This window comes from Microtus oregoni, unplaced genomic scaffold (genome assembly GCF_018167655.1).
Source record: "Microtus oregoni isolate MIOR12 unplaced genomic scaffold, Mior012 000123F_ref0000434, whole genome shotgun sequence".
Classification (NCBI taxonomy): domain Eukaryota; kingdom Metazoa; phylum Chordata; class Mammalia; order Rodentia; family Cricetidae; genus Microtus; species Microtus oregoni.
In genome coordinates this window covers 561,223-580,458 of record NW_024544755.1, presented here as the reverse complement: position 1 = coordinate 580,458, position 19,236 = coordinate 561,223, and the positions used below count along the sequence as shown (strand labels likewise).

Here is a 19,236-nt window from a genome sequence, read left to right as displayed (position 1 = left end):
ATGTGTCTTTCTCATAAAGCTTTGTGGGTTGCATTGAGGGAGACGTGCGGTTCTAGCAAGAAGCTAAATAAGCACTTGTGCAAGAAAGTGCTTATCTTCGCAAGACAGCTCGTCTAGTGTGAAGCAACGTCCCGTTTTGGTCTAACAGTGCCTTGATCATTTTAAGGAAGTCCTTTCCTATGGAGAACAGAACTATGTCTGTGCGTTTGACAGGAAAGAAAGGTTCAAAGGGGGCTAAGAGGGAAGAGAGACTTTACAGACAATCATGTCTTTCTCAGAAAGCGTTGCCTGTTTCTTTGAAGGAAACTTAGGCGAGAAACCACTTTCAAGAGATTGGGCTTATCTTTCAATGTTTCCAGTGTATGGGAACCCTCCTTTCATGCCTACCAGGGTTCCCACTGTTTAGAGGAAGGGCTCTGCTGGCGAAAGAAACGCATTTGCATTTCTGCAGGAAAGCTTAGAAAACAGGGTTAAGAGGGAAGCGACAACTCTAGAGTAATGTGTGTCCTTCTCAGAAATCTGTTTTGGGAAGGCCAACCGACAGAATGTGCTTTCCCTTCAAGTGGAGTGTGAGGGACGCTCGCTCTTTTTCAAATCCTATAGTGCTTCGGGTAGTTTCGAGACTTTGCTTTTCTTCAGAGAGAGCAATATGTATGTGCACTTACAGAGCTGGGACCCGAAAACAGAAACGACACGCGTGTCGTCGTCAGAATGTTTCCTTGGGGGAGGGGGCAACCTACACAATTCTATAAAGAAGCTCGTTCCACGTTCAAACGAACAAAGTTATCGTTCAAAGGAAAGCCAACAAAGGATAGGAGACCGCTCCTTGGACTGCTACCAATGCTTTGAAATCTTTGAAGAGAGGGCATCTCTTTGGAGAAAAGTAAGTGCGTACTATTTTTTTTTCACTTTTAGAGCCCTTAACTGTTGGAGAGACACTTTCACGTAACCTGCATGGTTCTCAGAAAGCAATCAAGAAGCTATTTCACTCTCAAGAGAATGTGCTTGTCTTCAAATACAGCATACAGAGTCGAGTGGAATGCTTTCGAGAAAGTGCTCTTCTTTAGCGAGCAATGCATATGCGTTTTTCAGGTAAGCCTATGGAGTGTTGTTAACTGTGACTCGAAAATGGAAGAGTAACCCGTGTCTTTCTCAGAAATCTTGGAGGGAATCTCACAAGTCTTTTACGAATCGGATTACAATCACTTCTAAAAGAATTGGCTTACCTTTCAAAGTACAACAAGAGAGCTAAGGGGAACACACCGCTCCACTTCCAGCAATGCTTTTGAACACATCGAAGGAAGTGCTTCTCCTTAGTGATCAATAAATGTGCTTCTCATTTCATTCAAATTCCAGGTTTAAGGGTGCATAGGAGAACTCCCTTTACGTCTAACAGTGCTTTGAATGGTTCAAAGCAATAGACTCACTTTCGAGAGAAATGGGTTATGTGCGTTTTCCACATAAGACAAGGGTAGGACACGGAAAAGTAAAGGGTGTCTTTCTCATAAAGCTTCGTGGGTTGCATTGAGGGAGATGTGTGGTTCTAGCAAGAAGCTAAATAAGCACTTGCGCAAGAAAGTGCTTAATTCGCAAGACAGCTCGTCGAGTGTGAAGCAACCTCGCGTTTTGGTCTAACAGTGCTTAGATCATTTTAAGGAAGTCCCTTCCTATGGAGAACAGAACTATGTCTGTGCATTTGACGGGAAAGAAAGGTTCTAATGGGGCTAAGAGGGAAGAGGGACTTTACAGACAACAATGTCTTTCTCAGAGAGCGTTGCCTGTTTCTTTGAAGGAAACTTAGGCGAGAAACCACTTTCAAGAGATTGGGCTTATCTTTCAATGTTTCCAGTGTAAGGGAACCATCCTTTCACGCCTACCAAGGCTTCCCACTGTTTAGAGGAAGGGCTCTGCTGGCAAAAGAAACGCATTTGCATTTCTGCAGGAAAGCTTAGAAAACAGGGTTAAGAGGGAAGCGACAACTCTATAGTAACATGTGTCCTTCTCAGAAATCTGTTTTGGGAAGGCCAACCGACATTCGACAGAATGTGCTTTCCCTTCAAGTGGAGTGTGAGGGACGCTCGCTCTTTTCAATTCCTATGGTGCTTTGGGTAGTTTCGAGACTTTGCTTTTCTTCAGAGAGAGCAATAATTATGTGCTCTTACAGAGCTGGGACCCGAAAACAGAAACGACACGCCTGTCGTCGTCAGAATGTTTTCTTGGGGGAGGGGGCAACCTACACAATTCTATAAAGAAGCTCGTTCCACGTTCAAACGAACAAAGTTATCGTTCAAAGGAAAGCCAACAAAAAATAGGAGAACGCTCCTTGGTCTGCCACCAATGCTTTGAAATCTTTGAAGAGAGGGCATCTCTTTGGAGAAAAGTAAGTGCGTACTATTTTTTTTTCACTTTTAGAGCCCTTAACTGTTGGAGAGACACTTTCACGTAACCTGCATGGTTCTCAGAAAGCAATCAGGCAGCTATTTCACTCTCAAGAGAATGTGCTTGTCTTCAACTACAGCATACAGAGTCGAGTGGAACGCTTTCGAGAAAGTGCTCTTCTTTAGCGAGCAATTCATATGCGTTTCTCAGGTAAGCCTATGGAGTGTTGTTAACTGTGACTAGAAAACTGAAGAGTAACCCGTGTCTTTCTCAGAAATCTTGGAGGGAATCTCACAAGTCTTTTACAAATCGGAATACAATCACTTCCAAAAGAATTGGCTTACCTTTCAAAGTACAACAAGAGAGCTAAGGGGAACACACCGCTCCACTTCCAGCAATGCTTTTGAACACATCGAAGGAAGTGCTTCTCCTTAATGATCAATAAATGTGCTTCTCATTTCATTCAAATTCCAGGTTTAAGGGTGCATAGGAGAACTCCCTTTACGTCTAACAGTGCTTTGAATGGTTCAAAGCAATAGACTCACTTTCGAGAGAAATGGGTTATGTGCGTTTTCCACATAAGACAAGGGTAGGACACGGAAAAGTAAAGTGTGTCTTTCTCATAAAGCTTCGTGGGTTGCATTGGGGGAGATGTGCGGTTCTAGCAAGAAGCTAAATAAGCACTTGCGCAAGAAAGTGCTTAATTCGCAAGACAGCTCGTCGAGTGTGAAGCAACCTCGCGTTTTGGTCTAACAGTGCTTAGATCATTTTAAGGAAGTCGCTTCCTATGGAGAACAGAACTATGTCTGTGCATTTGACGGGAAAGAAAGGTTCTAATGGGGCTAAGAGGGAAGAGGGACTTTACAGACAACAATGTCTTTCTCAGAGAGCGTTGCCTGTTTCTTTGAAGGAAACTTAGGCGAGAAACCACTTTCAAGAGATTGGTCTTATCTTTCAATGTTTCCAGTGTATGGGAACCATCCTTTCACGCCTACCAAGGCTTCCCACTGTTTAGAGGAAGGGCTCTGCTGGCGAAAGAAACGCATTTGCATTTCTGCAGGAAAGCTTAGAAAACAGGGTTAAGAGGGAAGCGACAACTCTAGAGTAACATGTGTCCTTCTCAGAAATCTGTTTTGGGAAGGCCAACCGACATTCGACAGAATGTGCTTTCCCTTCAAGTGGAGTGTGAGGGACGCTCGCTCTTTTTCAATTCCTATGGTGCTTTGGGTAGTTTCGAGACTTTGCTTTTCTTCAGAGAGAGCAATAATTATGTGCTCTTACAGAGCTGGGACCTGAAAACAGAAACGACACGCGTGTCGTCGTCAGAATGTTTTCTTGGGGGAGGGGGCAACCTACACAATTCTATAAAGAAGCTCGTTCCACGTTCAAACGAACAAAGTTATCGTTCAAAGGAAAGCCAACAAAGGATAGGAGACCGCTCCTTGGACTGCTACCAATGCTTTGAAATCTTTGAAGAGAGGGAATCTCTTTGGAGAAAAGTAAGTGCGTACTATTTTTTTTTCACTTTTAGAGCCTTTAACTGTTGGAGAGACACTTTCACGTAACCTGCATGGTTCTCAGAAAGCAATCAAGAAGCTATTTCACTCTCAAGAGAATGTGCTTGTCTTCAAATACAGCATACAGAGTCGAGTGGAATGCTTTCGAGAAAGTGCTCTTCTTTAGCGAGCAATGCATATGCGTTTTTCAGGTAAGCCTATGGAGTGTTGTTAACTGTGACTCGAAAACGGAAGAGTAACCCGTGTCTTTCTCAGAAATCTTGGAGGGAATCTCACAAGTCTTTTACGAATCGGAATACAATCACTTCCAAAAGAATTGGCTTACCTTTCAAAGTACAACAAGAGAGCTGAGGGGAACACACTGCTCCACTTCCAGCAATGCTTTTGAACACATTGAAGGAAGTGCTTCTCCTTAGTGATCAATAAATGTGCTTCTCATTTCATTCAAATTCCAGGTTTAAGGGTGCATAGGAGAACTCCCTTTAAGTCTAACAGTGCTTTGAATGGTTCAAAGCAATCGACCCACTTTCGAGAGAAATGGGGTATGTGCGTTTTCCAAATAAGACTAGAGTAGGACACGGAAAAGTAAAGTGTGTCTTTCTCATAAAGCTTCGTGGGTTGCATTGAGGGAGACGTGCGGTTCTAGCAAGAAGCTAAAAAGCAGTTGTGCAAGAAAGTGCTTATCTTCGCAAGACAGCTCGTCGAGTGTGAAGCAATGTCCCGTTTTGGTCTAACAGTGCCTTGATCATTTTAAGGAAGTCCTTTCCTATGGAGAACAGAACTATGTCTGTGTGTTTGACATGAAAGAAAGGTTCAAAGGGGGCTAAGAGGGAAGAGAGACTTTACAGACAACCATGTCTTTCTCAGAAAGCGTTGCCTGTTTCTTTGAAGGAAACTTAGGCGAGAAACCACTTTCAAGAGATTGGGCTTATCTTTCAATGTTTCCAGTGTATGGGAACCATCCTTTCACGCCTACCAAGGCTTCCCACTGTTTAGAGGAAGGGCTCTGCTGGCAAAAGAAACGCATTTGCATTTCTGCAGGAAAGCTTAGAAAACAGGGTTAAGAGGGAAGCGACAACTCTAGAGTAACATGTGTCCTTCTCAGAAATCTGTTTTGGGAAGGCCAACCGACATTCGACAGAATGTGCTTTCCCTTCAAGTGGAGTGTGAGGGACGCTCGCTCTTTTTCAAATCCTATGGTGCTTTGGGTAGTTCGAGACTTTGCTTTTCTTCAGAGAGAGCAATATGTATGTGCGCTTACAGAGCTGGGACCCGAAAACAGAAACGACACGTGTGTCATCGTCAGAATGTTTCCTTTGGGGAGGGGGCAACCTACACAATTCTATAAAGAAGCTCGTTCCACGTTCAAACGAACAAAGTTATCGTTCAAAGGAAAGCCAACAAAGGATAGGAGAACGCTCCTTGGTCTTCCACCAATGCTTTGAAATCTTTGAAGAGAGGGCATCTCTTTGGAGAAAAGTAAGTGCGTACTATTTTTTTTTCACTTTTAGAGCCCTTAACTGTTGGAGAGACACTTTCATGTAACCTGCATGGTTCTCAGAAAGCACAGGCAGCTATTTCACTCTCAAGAGAATGTGCTTGTCTTCAACTACAGCATACAGAGTGGAGTGGAACGCTTTCGAGAAAGTGCTCTTCTTTAGCGAGCAAAGCATATGCGTTTTTCAGGTAAGCCTATGGAGGGTTGTTAACTGTGACTCGAAAACGGAAGAGTAACCCGTGTCTTTCTAGAAAACTTGGAGGGAATCTCACAAGTCTTTTACAAATCGGAATACAATCACTTCCAAAAGAATTGGCTTACCTTTCAAAGTACAACAAGAGAGCTGAGGGGAACACACCGCTCCACTTCCAGCAATGCTTTTGAACACATCGAAGGAAGTGCTTCTCTTTAATGATCAATAAATGTGCTTCTCATTTCATTCAAATTCCAGGTTTAAGGGTGCATAGGAGAACTCCCTTTACGTCTAACAGTGCTATGAATGGTTCAAAGTAAGCGACCCTCTTTCGAGAGAAATGGGGTATGTGCACTTTCCACCTAAGACTAGGGTAGGACACGGAAAAGTAAAGTGTTTCTTTCTCATAAAGCTTCGTGGGTTGCATTGAGGGAGATGTGCGGTTCTAGCAAGAAGCTAAATAAGCACTTGTGCAAGAAAGTGCTTACCTTCGCAAGACAGCTCGTCGAGTGTGAAGCAATGGCCCGTTTTGGTCTAACAGTGCTTAGATCATTTTAAGGAAGTCCTTTCCTATGGGGAACAGAACTATGTCTGTGCGTTTGACGTGAAAGAAAGGTTCTAATGGGGCTAAGAGGGAAGAGAGACTGTACAGACAACCATGTCTTTCTCAGAAAGCAGTGCCTGTTTCTTTGAAGGAAACTTAGGCGAGAAACCACTTTCAAGAGATTGGTCTTATCTTTCAATGTTTCAAGTGTATGGGGCCCTCCTTTCACGCCTACCAATGCTTCCCACTTTTTAGAGGAAGGGCTCTGCTGGCGAAAGAAACGCATTTGCATTTCTGCAGGAAAGCTTAGAAAACAGGGTTAAGAGGGAAGGGACAACTCTAGAGTAACGTGTGTCCTTCTCAGAAATCTGTTTTGGGAAGGCCAACCAACATTCGACAGAATGTGCTTTCCCTTCAAGTGGAGTGTGAGGGACGCTCGCTCTTTGTCAATTCCTATGTTGCTTTGGGTAGTTTGGAGACTTTGCTTTTCTTCAGAGAGAGCAATATGTATGTGCCCTTACAGAGCTGGGACCCGAAAACAGAAACGACACGCGTGTCGTCGTCAGAATGTTTCCTTGGGTGCCGGGGAAACCTACACAATTCTATAAAGAAGCTCGTTCCACGTTCAAACGAACAAAGTTATTGTTCAAAGGAAAGCCAACAAATTATAGGAGACCGCTCCTTGGTCTGCTACCAATGCTTTGAAATCTTTGAAGAGAGGGCATCTCTTTGGAGAAAATTAAGTGCGTACTATTTTTTTTTCACTTTTAGAGCCGTTAACTGTTGGAGAGACACTTTCAGACAGGACCCTAATGCTACAGTCACAGCACCTCCACCTTCTCCTCTCCTCCCCTCATCAAAGCGACAATGCCACTTCACATCCTAAGAATGACACACAAGGAACGGTAAGATATTCTGGGAGAGAGAAAAACTTATTGCTGCATGTCATTAAGATTGCTCTTTTGGAGGCAGGGCTGGACGGATGGCACAAAGGTTAAGAGCACTGGTTGCTCTTCCAGGGGACCTGGGCCAGACCCCATGACAGCCCATAACCATTTATAACTCCAGTCCCAGGGGATTTGATGCCCTATGCTGGCATCTGGGAGCACTGTATGCATGTGGTGTACAGACATCCAAGCAGATAAAACACCTATACACACAAAATAGTAAAACAAAATTACTTAAAAATATTTTTTTGCTATTAACTGTTGTTAATAATCTCTCATAATGTCTAATTTATAAACTGAATTTTATTGAAGAGAAGAATCAATGTCCATCGGGATTGGCATTATCCATGGTTTGGAGCATCTACTAAAGTATATTTTTCATAGATAAAGGGAAATTAACAGTGCAATTGTATTCACCCCCTTGACTGAATGCTTTTCTTGTACACCAACCAGTACATATCCTCATTCATTCATATTTTCTCTGTGTGTGTATGCATGCATACGTATGTGTGTGCATGTGTGCTCATGTGCGTGTGTGTGTGCACACACAGAGACCAGATGTCACTTCAACCACTGCTCTACTTTATTTCCTGAGCTAAAGCATCTCACTGAACATGGTACCGGCTCATCTAGCCTGGTAGCTAGTAAGCCCCAGGGATTCTTCTTCCTGCCTCCCCAGAGCTGGAGCCAGGGGCATGTCTCCATGCCCAGCTCCTGCATGGGTGCTGGGGATTGACCTCAGATCATCAGACTTGTGGGATAACCCCTTTTCCAAGTGAAACATCTCCCCAGGCTCATTTTAAACGACGTTTTAAGCAGAAAACCCCTATTTCTATTACTGACGGGCTCGGATTACACACATCAGCTCCAAAATTTTCATCCAAGTTTGCACTCCCAACTAGAAGCCAGAACTAGTCTTCAGCTTGGAATTCTAACGAAGTGATAGAAATGATGTCCGAAATTGAAGCAAAAATCAGCAAACGCTCGTAGAACCAGAGAGAGTAGAATGTCTGGTCAGACCACACGTTCCCTTCTAGTTTCATGTTTATTCATTTGATTCTACCTGGTTCCAAAGATGACTTGCAGCCGCTTCCCCTTCTAAGCATGTTTTCTAAATAGGACATTTCACATCACCGAAGATGCCAACTCTTTTCCTGGTGTAAGGACATTCTTCTATCATAATTGCTTGCCATATTTGGAGACTGAATGGCAAGGGTATTGTTCTTAACCAGAGAAGAAAAGGAAGGGGTGGGGAAGAACTCATTATGATCGCAAACCCTGCTTGGAAAACCTGCCAAACAGGCAGCGATTTTAGGTACCAGTTCTATTGAAATAAATAAATAAATAAATAAATAAATAAAGAAAGAAAGAAAGAAAACAGAGCACAGTTCCTCGGGTGCATAAAAGCACTAAAAAAAAAATCACACACATGCAAAGTTGGGCCTCTGGGCTATTCAAGTCCCCAAAGGCACTGCAAAAGCTCAGATGCCCCAAAGTCTGCAAGAGAAGAGGATGCAGGGAGGAGGACCCCCCCCCACCGCGCTCCAGGGAAGGCAGATCCCCTTTGCTCTCCGGGAAGTCAGCGGCAAGGAAGCAGCCACTCTCCTGTGGTTCTGCTTCCTTGGTTCACTCTTTTTCCTCCCAGGCCACCTGGCTCTTCCAAAACCAACCAGACCTTTCTGCAGTGCTGGCTCTGGTTTCTTGTTCCACATTTTGGATGATGAAGAAAGATGATGGTGATGATGACGATGATGATGACGGCTGGTTGGTAGCCTTTGCAGATGCCCATCTTTGAATTTCTTACCCCGCATTCTTCCACTGGCCTAACCCTTGTCCAGTACCTCTGCTCGTTGAATGCTTCATGCCTGCAGTCAGGGACATGGTCCCAAACCCTGTACGACACCCTGAAGGACAGCTAAGTCCATGGTATATGGCAAACGGATACTCAGAAGAAAATTTACTCTGCACGATGTAAGAACAAGAATAAAGGCTTACTGCCCCACTAATGGGGATGGGATTAACTGGAAGCAATGACATTGAACTTGTTTGGCAGGGCACATATGTGACGGTTAGTTCTGCTGTCTGAATGCTTCCAAATACCACTGTTTTGGGAAAAAGGATCATTCTCATGATGAAATCGCATGTCTTTTGCAATTTAAAGCTAATCTTAGGGTAAATAGGTCTTTGTTTTTATTTTATCTGATTTAGCAGTATGTTCAAATAGCAAGGATCAAATACAACAGAACTTCTCCAATATAAAATAACATGTTGATAGTCAGACCAAACAGAAACTCTGCATCTTAACCCTTCCTGGCTTACTGAACTATTTTCAACTGTTTTTCTGATTCTTACAGTTTAGTAGATATTCTTGTCTTCTCTCTTCGGAGAATCATTTAGGAAGTTCAGCGCAGAGGTTAAGAATGTGGGTACGTACTCAACACCTCAGCACTTGGAAGGCACAGGTTGGAAGATCAGGAGTTCAAGGCTATCCTCAGCCAGTTAGAGGTCAATATGGCCCTGGAACTCTTTTTTCACACAGGAACATTGACAACAGAAGACACTGAAACTGGTTTGCCTGGGTGTAACTTCAGCCTCTGCTCACAGAAAGATCCTATAGAAGTCACTGAAACCTACTACGCCTCTGCTCGTCCCTACCCCCATAAAACAGAAAAACCACTCATCCTGTCCACCCGTGGGGCTGCTTCATGAGTACCAACTATGTTCAAACATTAAGGCAGTCATGGTACAGAATCAAACCAGTCAGCGACACAAGAGTCTGCACATAAACACCTAAGAAGTATCAGCAAGACTCCTCCCTGGAGCTAAATATTTCGCAACTATAGGGGGAATCCTTATCTTTAATCAGGATGCTGCTCCTGTGATTCATAATTTTATCAGGGCACAGATTATCTACTTTCACAAAAACAAAATATGTGCTAAAAGGGAACCGCTAGTCGGATATAATGACCCAAAAAAGGAAGAGCGAGGGCCAAGGGTTCAAGTGTGGCTTCCTGCCAGAACCCGATTGAGTTTCTGTTTCCACAAAAGTACCTGTGTGCAATTTAAGTGCTTGTAGTCATTTCCAGGCACAATAAAAGGCCACGCTAAATGGAAGTAATACTGGTGACTGTCACTGGGTGTTTCCCACGGCTGTTTCCTCGCTGACACAATGGGGTGTTTCTGAGGGGACTGCAGAGCAGCGGGCAGCTCTCCCTGTGGGAAAGAGCACCTTCACCAGGGAATGAGTGGGGCTGGGAAGTCGGCGGCAGCACCTTAGGGAACATGCTTTCTTGTTCCTGGGTTCTCAGAGCAATGAGGGTAACCACAGGTGGCGTGAGAAGGGTGTGGCCCTGGGGGACAGGGAGAAACAGAGACCCACTGAGACACAGGTGGGTAGAATAAGATGCAGGAATCTGACGTAATCGCAAAACCAGTACTAACCTGGAGATAATACCAAACCAAGAAGGCCACAGGGGAGAGAGAGCTAGACTAGATAGAGCGAGCCATAGGAGAGAGAGAGAGAGAGAGAGAGAGAGAGAGAGAGAGAGAGAGAGAATATGTACCACAATAGACAACCACAGGAGAGAACCCATGTAATATTTTCATAACAGTGTGACGGGTCAGCTTGCCATAGCAGGGCTCATAGAAGCCTTTGACAAATTGCTAAGGTATCCTCAAGGCTCTCTCCTAGAAACAATACTTCCTCCTAAAGAACAAGTGTGGATGTGGCCTGGAAGATTCAAAAGGGAAATGCAATATGAAGTCCCCAATTGGAATGTTCAGGCCACCTCTCCACAGGGTTCTATGCTAAAAAGGAAATCTCGCTCTACGCAAGAACACAGCGTCATGCTACGGACTGTCACTGGTCGATACCTTCTACGAGCCACAAATAAAAAAGATCAATAACGCGATTGTTTTCCGTCGATATAGGAGAGTTCCCATCTCCTGTTCCTCGTGGCTGTTTTGCACGGAGCATCTGGACAGGACAAAGCTCTTTCTGTGATTATCTCTTCTTTCCTTCCGGCTTGTGCGCAGGGGGTGCTGGGGACAGAGCTGGGGCCTTACCCACTCACGCCAGGCAAACTCTGTGCTGCAGAATCACACCCACAGCCTATGACTTAAGTCCCCAAGAATCGTCTTTGTCACCACAAGCAAGCTCCTTGTGGTGGGAGCTTGTGTGCGTGTGCCTGTGTGTGTGTGTGTGTGTGTGTGTGTGTGTGCACACAAGAGGCCAGCCTTGGGTGCCATTACTTGAGCCCCATCCATCTTGTTTTTCAAAGGCGGAGTCTCTAATTAGACCGGAGCTCACTAAATAGTCTAGACCTGCTGACCAAAGAGCCCCAGTGTTTCCCTGTCTCTGCCAGGATAACAAGTATATAGCACACATCTGGTCGCTTCTATTTGGGTTTTTGGGATTTAATTCAAGTCTTCATGTTTACAAGGCAAGTACTACTTCGCTACCTATCTCTCCAACTCCCAGACAAGGTTTTAAAATCTACAGATACAACTGAGAAACTTATGTGCGGGGCTGGAGCTATAGCTTAGTGGTCAAGGACTCCGGCAACCAACTGTCACCCCAGTCCCAGGAGATGCGACACACTGCAGGGCACACTGTACCTACACAGTGCACAGACACAAGCAGGCAAAATGCCCACACGCATGAAGATAAACAGAATTCTCAAAGACTCTTATTTATGACTACTTTACATAAAAAGCAAACTGTGCTTTAGGTACTAAATCTATTCTCAAATATCTACTTCTGTGGGGTGACTAATTAAATATAATTTATGCCAGCTAAGCCAGGTGTAAACACTGTGGCATCCGGTACAGACCGTTAACCATATCTCATTAGGAAGTTTCTGAATCTCCAACCCTGCAAACATTCTGAGGGGTATGATATAGATGAGTAATTATGCTACCAAGGAAAGTACTAAAGAAAGTCCCTGAAGGGTCTTTAAAAAAAACAGCTCTTAAAAGCCGGAACAGGAAGCGGGCTACAAGGTTATGAAGAATGGCAAAATAAAAATATGACGGTGGCCTATTTCCATAGTGAAGCACCGGGGGGGGGGGGGAATGACTTCCATTAAGTGAAAATGAACTGTTATTTCATTAAGCTACTGTCTTATTTACTCTTCTCTATACGATAATAGCGCGCCGTGTGGAGGGTCAGCTGTTCACAGCAGCACCTTTTAATTTAGGGAAAGGAGGAAATTGTAAACCCTACCGGACAGTTCCTTGGTTGACATGGTTCGGCAGGCTGGGGGCTGTGTGTGTGTGTGTGTGTGTGTGTGTGTGTGTGTGTGTGTGTGTGTGTGTGAAGCGTATCTCAGACTCGAATCTTTATTAAACCTTTTGTCCTTGAGATGCAAAAATAACCCTCTTACCCACAGTCATCAAGGCACGCCCTTGAGGGTCTTCGGGCTTTTGGGATAAATGTTTGCCCATCTACCCCTATTTGGCCATTGGTTTTCTCTATGGCTAGTGGTGCACATATGGAAGACGCCTGTCTCTGGAAGGGGAGGGAAGCAGAGAGGTACCCCTTGAGCTTCCTAATCAGCCCGAACCCCCATGGGTCTTCCACAGCCCCTCTAGCTATGACTACTGTGTTACTCCCTCGGCTGCCTGTTTCTGTATCATCTGGCCCCGTGTGTTGTTGGATGATCTCAATCCACTCAAGTTAGTGTCTACTGAGAAATCGAACTCCAACACACAGACGCAACGGGTGGACCTGAATACCTTCATTTGTACCAATGAATATATCAATGGAGTATTCTTGTGGACCAGTCTGTAGACAAGACAGAATTGGGGAAACAGAATGAAACGGAAGCAACGTCACGTGCTGGTCTGTCTCGGGGACAGCTGAATATGCCATGTGCTGCCATAGAACTTTATCTTTGAAGAGACCACAGAGAAGGAGGGAGACCAGCCATTGGTCGGCAGAGCAAGCTGTTATAGGGTGGAGCTATACACCTCCTCCTCTTGTGATTGTCCTGGGTAAGCCACAAATGCCCAAAACTTTTTTTGAGCTTTTATTTTTCAGAAAAATTTGCAAGCTGCATAAACTATTTCGTTATGGCCCAATATGTTCATTTGGAGGTACTTCTTTGAAAGAAAAGAGGCATTACTTTGAGTTTGGTTTTTTTCCCCACTCTTAGCAACAAGGAATGCAATTAGGCCTCTACCTGGCGCTCTGTCTGCTCACAGCTTTCCTCTGCCACAAAAGCTTAGTGGTAGAAAAAAAGCCCCCAAGACGCCTTCAGTACTGACCACAGCTGTCCTAGAGCTTGGGGGTCAGCCTCCGAGAACACTTTGTTTCCCTCGGAAGTAACCTCCAAATGCCGGGGATGACAGGACCCAGGGTGCAGAACCCTCTCATCACAGACCTGAAAAACTACAATCTATTAGCCAACACCGGGCGCTCAGTCGGAACACCTGCAAGCCTCTGGCAGACTGCTGCTGATAAGACCTTCTGCCCTTCAAGGCTCAGGGCTTAATGCGCCAAGCACACCATTCTTGGAACCAGTGTGAGGCTGGGTTCTTGCTATGGTTAGCACAAGGAAACGCTTGAGTCCTGATACAGCAGGTGCTATGTACTGGAATGGCTATTGGCCACAGACCTCTGTTTAGGAGGGTCCAGTTAGTAAAATATACTTTATCAGTCCACCAGAGAAAACAGTTCAAGGCCGTGGTGTGCAGACTGACCTGTCATAAGAAGACTCTACGACCTACTTTATCTTCTTTGCTTTTGGCAGAAGTTTTAGGGTAAACCAGGCTGTTGGTGAAGAAAGTGCCTGTCCCCATTAGGAATGTTGAATTCGGGTCAATGCCTCCTTTTTCATATGAGGTCAGGGAAAAGTCTGAGGTGGAGGTGAAAGCAAACTTTGGAAGCGCCTTCTAAGCTCAGGAAGCTCCATGGCACATCCAAAGGCCCCTCTAGAAACTAGTCTGAGTGGCATTAAGCCCAGCGCTCACTTAGAGAGGAAAACGAGACGCCCAGACTCAGTTACGTGACACATTGACGTATCGCCAACGCATCGGTGCTTATTTCTTTACTGTTTACTAGATTCCTCTAAAGAAAGTTGAGTCACTAGCAACCGTGAAACGCCAGTAGCCTCAGTACCAGCTGTGGGATGCAGGACGAAGGTCACAGGCATCCTGGATTTTTCTAAGACGACCAAGATGTGCCGGGTGAGAACTGCCAGCCTCACATTCACACCTTGGGATGATGTCCCACGGCGGAGGCTGGCAGGTATTTAACCATTTAGGGAGCCGATCAACCTCGGCTGAATCAATTAAATTCCCTCTTGAGAGGCTTTAAACCAGGGAACCTTGCACCCGAGCGCCTGAAAGTCACGTTGCTTAATTTCAACAACAGTGATGCCTTAGAGAACACGCAGGCCATCATTTTTTAAAAGACAGTCTTCTAATTGACCTGGAGCTCTCCAGATATTTGCTAAACAGCCAGCTCCAGGGTATGCCGGTCTCTGCCAGATTAACAAGCATGCACCATACGTCTGGCCGTTTTGATTTGGGTTTCTCTTCAGAGTTTTTGCACTTGATGGACACTCACTTGGGTAACAGTTTAGCCTTATCTGTCTTCATACTTCACATAAACGTAGTAATGTTCTATGCAGCAACCCTCTTTAGTATATTCTTTCAACACCATGTCTGTAGGTAGCTCATTTCATAGCTATTGTTGGTTCTTCCATTGCAACCCAGTATTTCAACACAGGATCACACTGTTGACACATGTCTCTGGACGCACTTGAACATATACTTCTCCAGAACACACATGTGGGGGCGGGTCGTTTCAAAGATCTTAAGTGGAATCTAAAGGAAATTAATTCCAATGTGTCTCTTGCCAATCAGTTTTGGTATTAACTAGTTCTTATACGGCTTTGAAGAAAGGTCATTGAATTTCTAGATTTATCTTTTTGCAGACTTTAATTCCTGCACATTCGCCAAATATAAGCTATGACATTCGATACATCTTAACTCGTTCTCCCAATCTGTGATTTTCCCAGTAGATTTATTGAAGCTGCTTCCCCCTCAATCAATCTCTCACCCCTCCCTATTTTTTTTTTCGAGAGAGGGTTTCTCTGTAGCTTTGGTGCCCGTCCCAGAACTAGCTCTTGTAGACCAGGCTAGCCTCGAACTCCCAGAGATCCGCCTGCCTCTGCCTCCCGAGTGCTGGGATTAAAGGCGTGCGCCACCACCGCCCGGCCCCCTCCCTATTTTTTACCTGAGTATTTTACTTTTTGATAGAGCCAATGTTGCATATACCGAGAGAAGAAAATGTTCTCTCAAAATTTAAGGCAATTCTGCAGCCAAAGTGTTCCATGTTAGCACTGAACACGGCTGTACAGTAAGAGGTTTTGATTCCGCAGGTGAATTAAAGAACGCAAGCACGAATCATAAAGACTAATTTTAAAAGGATTAAATCCAGCTTCCAAGCTTTCAATGTTTTCATTACTGTGGAGAATATTCTGTAACTCGAGTGTAGAAACGGGACCCAACCGACAATGGTGTGGTACCAACAACATATGTCTGCCAGTTGTGACTGGCTCCTTGGTAACAAACTTAGCAACTCATGTCCCTTCCTGTACCGGGGACTTTCCACATACTGTTCACATATGTTTCCTTTGATACATTAGTATGATAATGGGATTTATTGAAGTCGATATTGTCATTCCTTCCACCTTATAAGACACGGGAAAGTAACTTAAGTTCCCACATCCGTGACTCAAAAGCCATGCCTCAGGCTGGGTGGTGTGCTATCTCAGATTCAGTTCCCAGCACCCACCCACAAGGCGGCTCAGTACGGTCTATAACTCTGGGGGAACCAACACCTCCTTCTGCCCTCCCTGGGAAACGCACATACGGTACACGTACATGCATGCAGGCAAAGCACTCCTATACATATAAACAAATAAATAAATTTTTTAAAAAGCCGTACTGCTCTGAACCTTAGACTGGAGTGCTATGCATTATGACCTTACAAAAAAAGTTAGTGTCATTGTTGATGGCTTCGTTATTGTTGTTTTGATAACAGCAGGTTTTAAGGTCCCGGAATGGTGTGCGAACCACGGGAGGGAACTCTGCAGACATTTGTTCTGGGTTATGAGAAAGCTGTGATGATGACTGTAACTAGGCAACCCTCTGATTCTGGGAGAACTAATTAAGAAATGAATTAAGGGATCCAACGGGTACCCAAATTAGTCATCAGGACTGGAAGATCTGGAACATGGGTCTAAATCCAGCGTTGGTGTTTGTTTCCAAAATAAACGTGGTCAGAGAAGTACCAGGGCTGGCAACTAAAACGGATTGAGATGGCTTATGCGTCCACGTGGGAAAGACCTCTTCCTAACTGAATTCGGACATCTCTTCAGTTAATATGCTTCTCATTTACCACCGTCCCGGTCATTCTGCAACTGCTGGCAATAGGATTGATTGTGCTGAGGGAGAAATCATTTCAATCAGGGATGTCTGCAGTGCAGGCATAAAAAGATAAAAGCAGAGCGTTTGAGCTGTAATTAGAAAATTCCTTAAGTGTGTTCATGTGCCATATGTTTTAGACAACCACCAACTGGCAAGACTGGTTCCAGAAGGGATGTCTCATGCCCCCCATTCTGGGGCAAACCGTCAGGAGAAACAGCACTCTGACGTGAGATCGGAGCCATCTCTTCGGGCCGAAGCACTTCCCCGTGCCACCTCTAATGGGATTACTTGGCAGACAGCTGGAGGCGTCTCAGCCTCCTGACGGAAATATGATCAGAATTGTTTTCATCTGGTACATCTTTCCACGAGGCCGCTGCCTTCCAGCGCGATAATCAGCGCTTCTGATTATCGGGCGCTCGTTCCAAGGAAACAGGAATTGACTGTGTCCTTGCTTGTCTGATGGGGAGAAGGCTGCCAGCATTCACGTTCTAGCTCTTGGGTTGACCAAGCGAAAGGCAACTAAACGGGGGGGGGGGAGGAGGGAAAAGGGGAGAGAGGGAGGGAGAAGGGGAGAGAAGGAGGGAGAAGGGGAGGGAAGGAGGGAGAAGGGGAGGGAAGGAGGTCCCACGCTCACACACAACGTGCACACGTATGGACACGGAGATAGTTCATCCAGGCTGTACTATAAGAATTCTCTTTCAGTAAATATGAAGGCTTCTAAGAGGACTCAAGCACAAGGAAGTCAAAAATCCCATTCATGCAAGCATTAGGACTGACTCCCACCCCGCCTCAACGGCTCTTTTCAGAGTTAGCGTCTTCTTACTGACGTTTCGGGTTTATGGAAAAAGAATCAAGTTTAAGCATCAATGGGAAACCCAAGTGGCACCACGGCTCGGTTCATCCAGACTGTATCAATGTGGAATTGGTGATTTTTATTTTGAATTTCAAGACCAGAAATCTTTTCACGTGGAAATCAGAATGTTGGGGAATTTCAGACAACGTAAGGTGAAGCTGAAACAACACGCTTTCTGTCCACAAGGGCTTCTAACCCAACCGTTCATACTTGACCGACAATGATGGAAACAGTTATGTTTTTCTTGTGTTTGTTTGTTGTTTGAGGCAGGATCTCGCGCCTTAGCCCTAGCTGCCTCCCCTCCCCCCCACCTCTGCAGCACAGAGGTTACGGGGCCTGCTCACCACACCTGGCAACAATACAGATTTTCTTGGTGGTCAGTTTCTTTTACAAAAACGAACTTGAGCGAGCCAGGGCTTTGGAAGCTGACCGCGATGATCCTAGCTCGGATGAGATCAGGCACGTTCAGGGTGACGTGAATGTAGTAGGCTCTCCATTTACTAGTGGAAACCGGAGGCTCAGAGAGGTCAGTAAATGCCATGATTAGGCAGCAGAAACTGGTAGCAACAACGCCGGGCTGTTTTGACTTGGAGGCCCGGGTCTTTCGTGAGGTCTCAGTCCATGCTGACTAAGGACAACCGAGAGTCCAGCTTCCAGACTCATTGGGGACAGTCTTCCAAAGCAGTGACAAGATCAAGAGTGGCTGTCACTGCAAGGGTGGAAGAGCCAGGCAGTCTGGAGTCCAGTACTCTTAACTCCCTTCTAAATCACAGGGATGTCTATAAATGACCTTGTTTTCGTTTTCTTTTTGTGGTACTCCTAAGTATTTTACATGATGCTATTCTAACAATAACCATGGAAACCATGTAGCTTGGAGGGGGATGTGGGTGGGAAGGGTGTTATAGATGGGAAGGGAAATGTGGGGGGGACAGAAGTGGCTCAGATCGCTTGGCCACAGGGCCCCCACTGGACTGCCTCGGTCCTTGTACTTCAATGGCAACTCTGGTCTGAAACCTTAAGAGGGAGCTAAGACTCCCACAGCTGTGACTGGTCTCCAGGATTTAGCGGCAAGTTGAAGGATGTCATGGAGAAAGAAGGGACAATCTCTTCTTACCTGGGAATCCACAGAGATGATCCGGAAAGCAGCTTAGGATTTGGAGTATTCTAGAAAGAAAATGAATTTGGAGGGTCAGACTGGTTGGTCTCCCACTAGCAACGCCACCACCCCTTAGGAACATCACCACTCCTTCCCCTTGCTAACACAGAATCTTGAGTCTGGCAGATAATGAGTTGGTCTTCACACATGACTTAATTTAACCTTGGGTAGGCAGAGTAATCTCTCCGTGTCTCTGTTTACTCGGCAGCAAACTGGGGATAATAATAGCTTTCTCACCAAGTGTTTGACTGGATGATAAGCAAAGCGTGCCATGCATTCAACACACCTAGCGCATGACGGTGATATTTAACAACAATAGCTAGCGTTTATTATGAATTCAGAGAGTGCCAGGCATTGTTCCAGAGCACTGTTCCCACATGCGTGCCCCTTCAGTATTCCAAGGGAGGCACCAGTATCACTAAAATCTGATCAATAAATAAGACACAGAAATGGTAAATTGCCTGACTAGTGAAATTATACTAGAACATGACATGCTGGGAGTCTATGGTGACAAACAGGACCTAGATCGTGTTCGTATAGTATTTGCCCAACTAATTAAAAATAAATGTCTGCTGTTGCTTTTGCTGTATAATATTATCTTTTACCAGACCCAATCTATAACGTATAACTCTACAGAGCTCACCACTAAGCCAGTTACTATTAAGACACAGAGATGAGCACCCTAGTTGTAAGTCAACCAGCTACTATCTC

At 45.0% G+C, this 19,236-nt stretch overlaps 1 pseudogene; it reads right to left on the bottom strand.

The window, feature by feature from the left end:
• LOC121444419 overlaps window positions 1-19,236 on the bottom strand; it is a 190,906-nt pseudogene that overhangs the window by 138,861 nt on the left and 32,809 nt on the right.